Source organism: Gopherus flavomarginatus, chromosome 13 (genome assembly GCF_025201925.1).
Source record: "Gopherus flavomarginatus isolate rGopFla2 chromosome 13, rGopFla2.mat.asm, whole genome shotgun sequence".
Taxonomy (NCBI): domain Eukaryota; kingdom Metazoa; phylum Chordata; order Testudines; family Testudinidae; genus Gopherus; species Gopherus flavomarginatus.
This window is the reverse complement of record NC_066629.1, coordinates 8,320,489-8,330,195: the sequence shown is the minus strand read 5'-3', so window position 1 is coordinate 8,330,195 and position 9,707 is coordinate 8,320,489.

The following is a 9,707-nucleotide window of genomic DNA, read 5'->3' as shown; positions in this document are numbered from 1 at the left end:
GTGAAGACCGAAACAAAGAAGTCATTAAGCATCTCTGCCATTTCCAAGTCTCCCGTTACTGTTTCCCCCTCCTCATTGAGCAGTGGGCCTACCCTGTCCTTAGTCTTCCTCTTGCTTCTAATGTATTGATAAAAAGTCTTCTTGTGTCCTTTTATTCCCATAGCTAGTTTGAGTTCATTTTGTGCCTTTGCTTTTCTAATCTTGCCTCTGCATTCCTGTGTTATTTGCCTATATTCATCCTTCGTGATCTGACCTAGTTTCCATTTTTTATATGACGCCTTTTTATTTTGTAGGTCACGCAAGATCTCAAGGGTAAGCCAAGGTGGTCTTTTGCCACATTTTCTATCTTTCCTAACCATCGGAATAACTTGCTTTTGGGCCCTTAATAGCGTCCCTTTGAAAAACTGCCAACTTTCCTCAGTTGTTTTTCCCCTCAGTCTTAATTCCCATGGGACCTTGCCTATCAGCTCTCTGAGCTTACCAAAATCTGCCTTCCTGAAATCCATTGTCTCTATTCTGCTGTACTCCCTTCTACCCTTCCTTAGAATTGCAAATTCTATGATTTCATGATCACTATCACCCAAGCTTCCTTCTACTTTCAAATTCTCAACAAGTTCCTCCCTATTTGTTAAAATCAAGTCTAGAACAGCTTCCCCCCTAGTAGTTTTTTCAACTTTCTGAAATAAAAAGTTGTCTGCAATGCAGTCCAGGAACTTATTGGATAGTCTGTGCCCCGCGGTGTTATTTTCCCAACATATATCTGGATAGTTGAAGTCCCCCATCACCACCAAATCTTGGGCTTTGGATGATTTTGTTAGTTGTTTGAAAAAAGCCTCATCCACCTCTTCTGCCTGTTTAGGTGGCCTGTAGTAGACTCCCAACCCGACATCACCGGTGTTTTTTACCCCTTTTAGCCTAATCCAGAGACTCTCCACACTTCCGTCTCCTCTGTCCATCTTCACCTCAGTCCAAGTGTGTACATTTTTAATATATAAGGCAACACCTCCTCCCTTTTTTCCCTGTCTATCCTTCCTGAGCAAACTATACCCATCCACACCAACATTCCAGTCGTGTGTATTATCCCACCAAGTTTCAGTAATGCCAATAATGTCATAGTTGTATTTATTTATTAGCACTTTCAGTTCTTCCTGCTTATTACCCATACTTCTTGCATTTATATATAGGCATCTAAAATACTGGTTTGATCTTGCCTACCAGCTTTGCCCTGACCCTCCTTCCTCTCTGCCATTATAGCCCATGCTCCCTCCTGTTTCCAACCCATCTCCCATGTCTTGTTCCCCACTTACCTGTGGGCTTTGCTCACCTGTCCCCGTCGAACCTAGTTTAAAGCCCTCCTTACTAGGTTAGCCTGTCTGTGCGCAAATAAGGCATTTCCCCTCTTCGAAAGGTGAACGTCATCTGTTCCTAGCAGTCAGGACTCAGCCAGGTTATTCTCATCTTCTGCCAAGCACCCAGGAGATGATGATGGCTAGCAGTCATACAGCACCGTCTTCTGGTGAGTAGCCAGGTGATGCCAATGGCTAGCAGTTGTACTGCACTGTTTGCTACCTACCTAAGATGTAAAAGCTAGATGGATCAAAACAAGAAATTGACCTGGTTTGTTCTGTGAAATCAACAGCCTGCTAAACCCAGGGTTTTGAGTTCAATCCTTGAGGGGACCATTCTGTGTGGCAGTTGTTTGTGTTTCTCCCCTTTTGTTGATTTTAATTCCCTGTAAGCCATGCCATCAGTTGCCCCTCCTTCCATCAGAGCAATGGCAGACAATTGTTTCGTGCCTTTTTTCAGCACAGAACCAGAAGTTGCAAAAGCAAAACCAGGCAAGGAGGCGACAGCAGTGCGATGACGAGAGTGATGAGGCCATAGATATGGTCATAGACTTCTCACAAAGTATGGGCAGGGCAATGTGCTCATCATGATGATGAGTTCTGCATGGTGACCTGTGCTGATCAGCTCTCCATGCTGGCCAAACAGGAAATGAAATTCAAAAGTTTGCGGGCCTTTTCCTGTCTAGCTGGCCAGTGCATCTGAGTTGAGAGCGCTGTCCAGAGCGGTCACAATGGAGCACTCTGGGATAGCTTCCGGAGTCCAATACCGCCGAATTGCACCCACACTATCCTAAATTCGACCCGGCAAGGCCAATTTCAGTGCTAATCCCCTCGTTGGAGGTGGAGTAAAGAAATCCATTTAAAGAGCCCTTTAAGTTGAAAAAAAGGGCTTCATCGTGTGGATGGGTCCAGGGTTAAATTGAGGTAAGGCTGCTAAATTCAACCTAAAGTCATAGTGTAGCCCAGGCCTCAGAGGGATTTTATAGCTACTGGCTGGCTGGGTGTCCAAAAAAGGGCGCTACCCGCCAAACCCACCCCCTTTCATTTATCACACTTGGTAACTACTAAGCAGAACCATAGAATCATAGATTGATTTGCTGAGTTTCCTGCAGGCCTTCCTAACGGCACAGTAGGGCTGCTCTTGGTTCTGTACAATGTTGTTTTGTTTAGCAGTGTCTGTGAAGGCACTTCCAGCTATTTGGCCGTGGGAACTCTGGTATTAAGTGGACACCCTATCTTAGCTGTGTATGGCTGTATTGCTTGTAGATTTATATATTCTGTATTGATGTTACCAAATGGAGTATTTTGTAGCTGTCTGCTATAATTTGTTTAACTTGAATATGCTCCCTCAGACTCAACCACCTGCCTTTCACACACCCCACTGCCCCTCGCTCTCTGAGGTGGGAACAAGCCACCAGCATGTGTGTCCATTGGATTTTTTTTTATTTCATTACTTCTCATTGCTAAATTATTTATGAATATTTTTTAAATTTCATTGCAGTGCGTTTGCTTCCTGCCACTGTCACCTGGCAGCTAAGGAATGTGAGATTCTCCTCCATTGCATTTCTGCCCATGGAAGAAGAAGAGAGATCACACTTCAGTACCTTTGGAAATAAAAGCAACCTGGAAACAAACCAGCTCTCTCCTCAGTATGCAATTTGTGTCTCTTCTGGTGCAGTTGATGTGTGTGCAGCATGTGTGGTGGACAGGAGCACTGTGTGCTCACATTGGAATTCACCATCCTTGGTGCAGGATTTGACTTGTTTCTGGACTGAATGTAGCACTGTGGAGTGTCAGGCAAAGGCTGCATGACCCCCTCCATTTATCCTTGGCGCAGATACAGCCCAGGCTGCAGTAGTGCAACCTCCTCTCCTCCTGCCCTCCACCATCATCTGCACAGCCCACCTGTCAGGGTAGGAGGGGACTGTTGCTCCATGGCATCTGGTTCTCAGATGGGACTGCCCTGGAATGGGGGTGTGTGGTTGCGTCCATTAGGTCACCAGACTGAGCCTTCTAACAGCCTTGGTGATTGTTCCCAAGATCCAGGACTTTGTGCTCAAATATCTTCCTGCTTCGTTGTTGAAAATAAGGCCAAGGTTTCTTTGCAATATACAGAAAGAAAGTAGATTGTCACCCCAAATGGGACTTGAACCCACAATTTCTGGCTTTGGAAGCCAATGCCTTACCCATTAGGACACTGACATTCAACTGCTGAAAACAGGGAAATTCCCTCTCATAAATGCACATTCCTCGCATTTGCTTCAACACCAAATAGCCCCTTTATGTGCCTTACAGAAATGTCTGCATCCCCTGGCAGTGAGGCAACTGGGCAGGTTGCTGACACAGATGAGCACCACCTTTCAGCCAGCCATCTTTACAGAAGAACCCCATCCTAGAGTCACCCCTCCCTCCTTCAGCACCTCCACATCTGTGGCTCTGAGTGACAGCCGCCTCCTGCCTCACAGGTTAGACTCTTGGTGCTGTGCCAGCCTCCCCCTCGCTTGAAGGCCCAGTGTAAGAAGAAGAAGGCCTGGTGCTGGCAGAAGAGGGTTTTGATTAATCCACCTCTATGTTATGAGCACAGCACACGGACGCTGTGTCCCTCTGCTGGCTTCTCTTCAGCATTGCCTAGCGGTCGTGGCTCCAGGCTAGTGCCTGGTGAGCTCTGGCACTGGCAGGAAGCACTGCAGGGTGCCGGGCAGCAGCCCTAGCAAACAGCTGCTGGTAGGTGTCTCTGTGGTATCATGGGTCAGTGAGTTCAGCTGTTAATGGAAAGGAGGAGGATTTATGCTCCATCAGGAATGACTCTGAAGGCTCCTTGTGGGCTCCTCAAGGTCTGCTGAGAGCCACAATGTTCTCCTTTTGCCACCTTGAAGGCTCCCTCCTGGACACAGTGGGTTCACTTGCTGCCTACAAGAGTGTGGGGGCCGTTCTGCAAAAGCCCATCTCCAAGCAGCCACGCCAGAGACTCGAGCTTAATCCTCAAGGCCGAGCGAAAAACCTTCAGCTGGGAACATTTTTCTCCCTTCCCATCTCCACCCAAGGAGCAAGGGAGAAACCGATCAGACACGCCGGCTTGAAGATGCCTCCCTCCCATTTCCCTGTAGGCTGTGCAAAGTCCTTGGCCTGCCTCATGCCTCATCAGGAAAGTGCGGCCATGGAAGCACTGCAGCCTCATTCCAGGACAGGAGACACTTGCCATGCCCAGGCCTGCCTCTTGCCTTCATCCCAGGCAGCCAGAGGTGCCAGGGAGCTCCTTGGCAGGCAGCCGCCTCAGTCATCTCTTGCCTCATGGCCTAGGCTCTTGGTGCTCTGCTGGTCACTGCCTCGCTGGAAGGCCCGGAGGGAAAAGGAACAAGCGCACGCATAACAAAGGATGGTTTTGATCCATTGACCGCTGGATTACGAGCCCAGCACACTTCCACTGTGCCACTCTGTTAGCGCTTCACACCCCTTCCACTCAGCCACTGCTATCTGGATTAGTGCCTTACGAGCTCTCGTGCTGGCAGGCAGATGCTAAGGCTGCTAGGCAGCTGCCCTGGTCACAGGATTTTATAGCGTCTACAGGGTAAAAGGGATCTAGTTGGGGTTTGAACCCCACTGGGAGCTGGGTAGCTGAGTGCCGGAGACGAGAGCACTTCTTAAACTGTTTTCAGTTAAGCCTTCAGCTTGTGGGGGACGAGGTTCAGCGTTGGATCCGTGTCTGCAGCAGGCAAGCGCCTCTGGCTCAGTCACCCACCCCCCACCCCTCTGCTGTTTTAGCAAACTAAAACCTGGAGCAAATGCGCACGCCTTGCAAAGGAACAGGAGCCAGGATCTCGAACAAATGTCAACATTTTATTAAAATGACGTTCAAAGAAAAAAAAAGTGTACGGTACAGCGTTTAGGCGCAGAAGTTTCAGGTAATCAGGGAACAACGTACAGATTACCCAGGGGGTATGAAGTTTGGTTTAAGAGCGGGTGGCGTAAGGAATACATAATCTGCAGTAGCCCCGACAGGGGGTAAAAAGTTAACGTACAGAAACTGAGTTAGGAGGGTATGTTGTCCATGTGAGGGCTTCGTTCAGGTGTGGAGTATAATGAGTGGATACAACAATGAGGATGGATTGACCTGCGTTTGGTGAGTTTGAACGTTCAGTGATTTTTAATCTTTTCCACAATCTAGTTTAAGCAGGGTCGCTATGAACTCTACCCTGCCATCTGTTGGTGATCTGGTGTAAAGGCCTTTTGGGGCTGATGTCATTGGCATGGTTACACCCACCCCGGATTGCATGATGGAAGTGCTTGTCCAAATGGTCATTTCAGATGCTGTGGGATCCCCAGTCTCTTTGTTATTGGGGCAGGAGTAATCCAGTGTATTTTCCTGTTTATTTTGGATCAAGGAGAGAGTAACTGTACCTGGCATTTGAGGCCTGAGAGCTTCACCCTCGCCTGTAAAGTACTCACCATTAAGGGGTCTGGGTTCCAAATGCCTAATGCTTGAGAGAGAGAGAGAGAGAGAGAGAGAGAGAAAAAAAAAAAAAAGAAAAAAAAAAAAAAAAAAAAAGAGAGAAATGGTTGTTTGGTTTGTTCTTGTTGGTGTGTTGCTGATGATTTCCTTTGTGGTGTGTAAAGACAGACATATTTTTGAATTTTTTTGAGTTGTTGTTAGTGCTGCAGTGTTTAAGTTGCTTGCCTTAAGCTTATGCTATTTGATCTCTTTCATGGTCTATTTTGGTACTGAAAGGTAAAAGGCTGCTCTGTGTGTGGTGTTATGGAGTGAAGTAGCAAAGGTGGGTTGCACAGGTGGTGCCTGTGCCAGGAAAGTTGTGTTCCCCAGCTGTAGTTTCTCAGTCCAATCTGCAAGATTTCCTTGTATTACAAGTGGAAAAGATCATTTTACTCAACTCTGAAGTTGTTTACATCTTTTAGGGTGTAAATGATATCAGAGCCCACCAGCTTAATTATATCCAAAATTTGCACTACAGTATTAACAGCTTTACATCTGCGGCATAGAACTAAATATGTATTAGAACGATAAAGAGCTTTATTTTTAAACTACAGAGAAACAAAGGCCCTAAAACCACCATTTAGACATTTCAAAGGAAATCCACAATGCTAAATACAAATATCCATTTTCAATCTGTCTTAATTCACTAGGCCTTGGAACCCATGTCCCTTGCCTAACGAGATTTATGTAGATTCTGGTGATTCATGAAATCATGAACTGCTAAGTACCGTTCTACTGTCCTTGATTCATATCACCAGGATAACTACACTTGATTACTCCTGCCATAATAACAAAGAGACTGGGGATCCCACAGCAGCCGAAATGACCTTTTGGACAAGCACCCCCATCATGCAATGCGGGGTTGGTGTGACCTTGCATATCAGCAACAAAAGGTCTTTACAACACATCACCAACAGATGTCAGGGTAGAGTTCATTCTGACTCTGCTTACATCCTCCCCCCGGCCAAGAATTGGTCGTCCTGGTAAATCACACTCCCTATTATACCAGCTCATTGGTATTCAATGCTGAAGTTATGGCTAGCAAAAGTAGACAGTCATCTGTGCCCTGTAGCATCCAGCTTAGCCGTTGTTAACATGTAAGTCAGTGGATTGTTCTCTGTCCATACCTGAAACTGAGCACCAGACAAATAGTGTCGAAATTTCTCAGTGATGGCCCATTTCAAGGCCAAGAACTGCAGCTGGTGGATGGGCTAGCAAGTTTCACTATCAGACAGTCCTCAGCTGGCAAAGGCTACAGATTTACATTTGCCTTCCACTTCCTGGTACGGGACTGCTCCCAGACCCTCCAAACTGGCATCAGCATGCAGGATAAATGGTTTGTTTGGGTCAGCAAGGACTAGGACTGGCACATGAATCAGGCAAATAATGATTTCCCGTAAAGCACTGTCACATCTCTCATCCCGCCATGTCCCAAATGGAGAAGAGAGGAGCCCCTTCCCTGACCCAGGCTAGGAACACCAGGCCTGTGGGGGGTAAAGTGGTTATGATTCTGCCCAGGCCTGCTAGTGTTGCCGTTGTAGTGGGGAAGAGATGTTTCTCACCTAGTTCTTAAATGCTCTGGTAAGAGGGAGCAGGAGGAAGTTTTTTTTTCCCCCTGCAGTTCAAACTTTTTACTCCCCCGCCACTTTCTGCTCTAGCCTGATCCCTCTCTGCCACCTCAATTCTCTTTTTCCTGGTTGCATTCCAGAGCCCTCACAGCCCAATTCTCTTCACTAACCCTGAGTCCTCTACTACACCTTGAACCTCTCATTTCAACCCCACCCCAGAGCCAGTACTCTCATCACCCTGACTCCAACTCTCTGTCCCATATACCCTGATTTAGGGTGCACTAATAATATTAATGTGGATAATTTGATGAAAATTTAATTTATTAGCTTACATTTTATTTAATTTGAGTTCCAAAGTTACAGTTGCATTACTGCTATTCAAAAGATACATATGACATTATATGCAACAAAGTTTTGGTTAATATACTCACAGCCTTCCTTGACAACCTGGTGGTAAGAGACAAAGGACCAGCCTTGCAGTTCAGGTTTCTCAATTCTCGAGTGAAAGATGCAGTGCTTAGAAAAAGCTAATGTTACTTAGTGTTCACTTGACTATGTTAAACCTAAAATCAAAACCTAATAAACAAAGAATACAAACTTAGGGGAACCGAGCTTAGCCTAGTTCCCTTGAAACTTAAAGTTTAAGAACAAGTACAGCCTACTGACAGTACATAGAGAGAGAGTGGAGGAAGTAAGTCAGAATGATAGAGCAAAGTGCTCTAGCGAGGTGGGTTACCTCTTTCATAGGGCACAAGCACCGGAAATCCTTCCTCCTACGCCCAAATTTCATTCCTCACTCACAAAACATTAGGGTATGCTTACTTCATAGGCTAGTATGTTTGTGTGTGTTGATGACATGTACATATGTACAAAAGTTCCCTTGTGGTGTACCTGTTAAGTCTGTGGGTACAACAATGAAAAAAATCCCTATGCCATTCTGCATTGTCAATTGGTCTAGGTAAAGGTCTTAGACAGGTATAGGTACTTATCTTTTTAAGTAACAAGATAAAGGTCAATTTTCCTTTCTGAGTAAAAGGTCACAATATAGATATGCTCACTTTGCCTTAGCTTACATACAGGATATGGCCTGTAGGTTCTCATAAGTCATGTGCCCCAGTTCCCTAATCATTTTTATTGCCCTCTGCTGGACTCTCTCCAGTTCATCCACATCCCTTCTCATGTGGGTCCCAATCCCAAAAGTATCACATTGCACCCCAACGGCCCCAAAATGTTGGCTTTTAATACGTAAATAGGGTACTGCCATGGTCAAGTCACTCCCGAGCTCTCCAGTGGAGCCTGCTGGCAGAGAACAAGGTGAAAATTAGCCAGGATGTCACTCAGTCAAATCCCTGTGCTTCCCGCAGGTGGTATAGGGAAGCTCCAAGATGGCTCACTTCCCTTTCTCTCATCAGCTTCAGGCTCCAGGGTTACAAATGCACAAAACAGTTGGGATTCTCCCCTGGCCTCAGAGTGTGGGGCTGCTCTGAGGGGATGGACTTGCACACTTGGGATACTAGTGCAAAGATACAATTTCAATTTCTCTTAGAGAAATTGGAGGGCAATTTATATTTGGTAAAAATCTTATTTAGTGAAAGGAAAGCTGCAGTGACAACCTGGTTACTGGGGTGCAAAACACTTTCCTCCTGGGAGAAACAAGAAGTTAGAATTAGAAATTTACATCATTTGTTCCAATGTTTGCACAGGTTTAATTTTGTTTCTGTGTAGGTTTTTTTCAGGCTGTGACCATTTTGGTTTATTGGGTTGTTTTGTTTTTTTTCGTTGGAATGGAGCTTTTAAATGACATTTGCTGGATTCGAATGGCTGACCTGCAACACCAGTTTTGACATAGTTCTGCATATTTTATACAAATTTGGCCAGTATTCAAGGATTCTATTCCTTTATATAAGGTTTTAGTGGTCAGGCTTATTTATTTTATGTTATTTTATCATTCTGCTGTAACACACCTGTCATAGATAGTTAAGGGTTAATAGAACAGGAATACTTCATGTCTCTTTTGCCTGTAAAGGGTTAACAAGATCAGTGAACCTGGTTGTCCCCTGACCAGAGGACCAATCAGGGGACAGGATACTTTCAAATCTTGAGGGAGGGAAGTTTTTGTGTGTGCTGTTAGTGTTTGGTTGTTGTTCTCTCTGGGTTCTGAGAGTGACCAGAGGTGCAACCAGGTTTCTCTCCAATCTCCCTGATACAGGCTCTTATGTGCTCAGAATACTAAGTACTAGGTAAATAAGGCGAGTTAGGCTTATGTTTGTTTTCTTTATTTGCAAACGTGTATTTGGCTGGAAG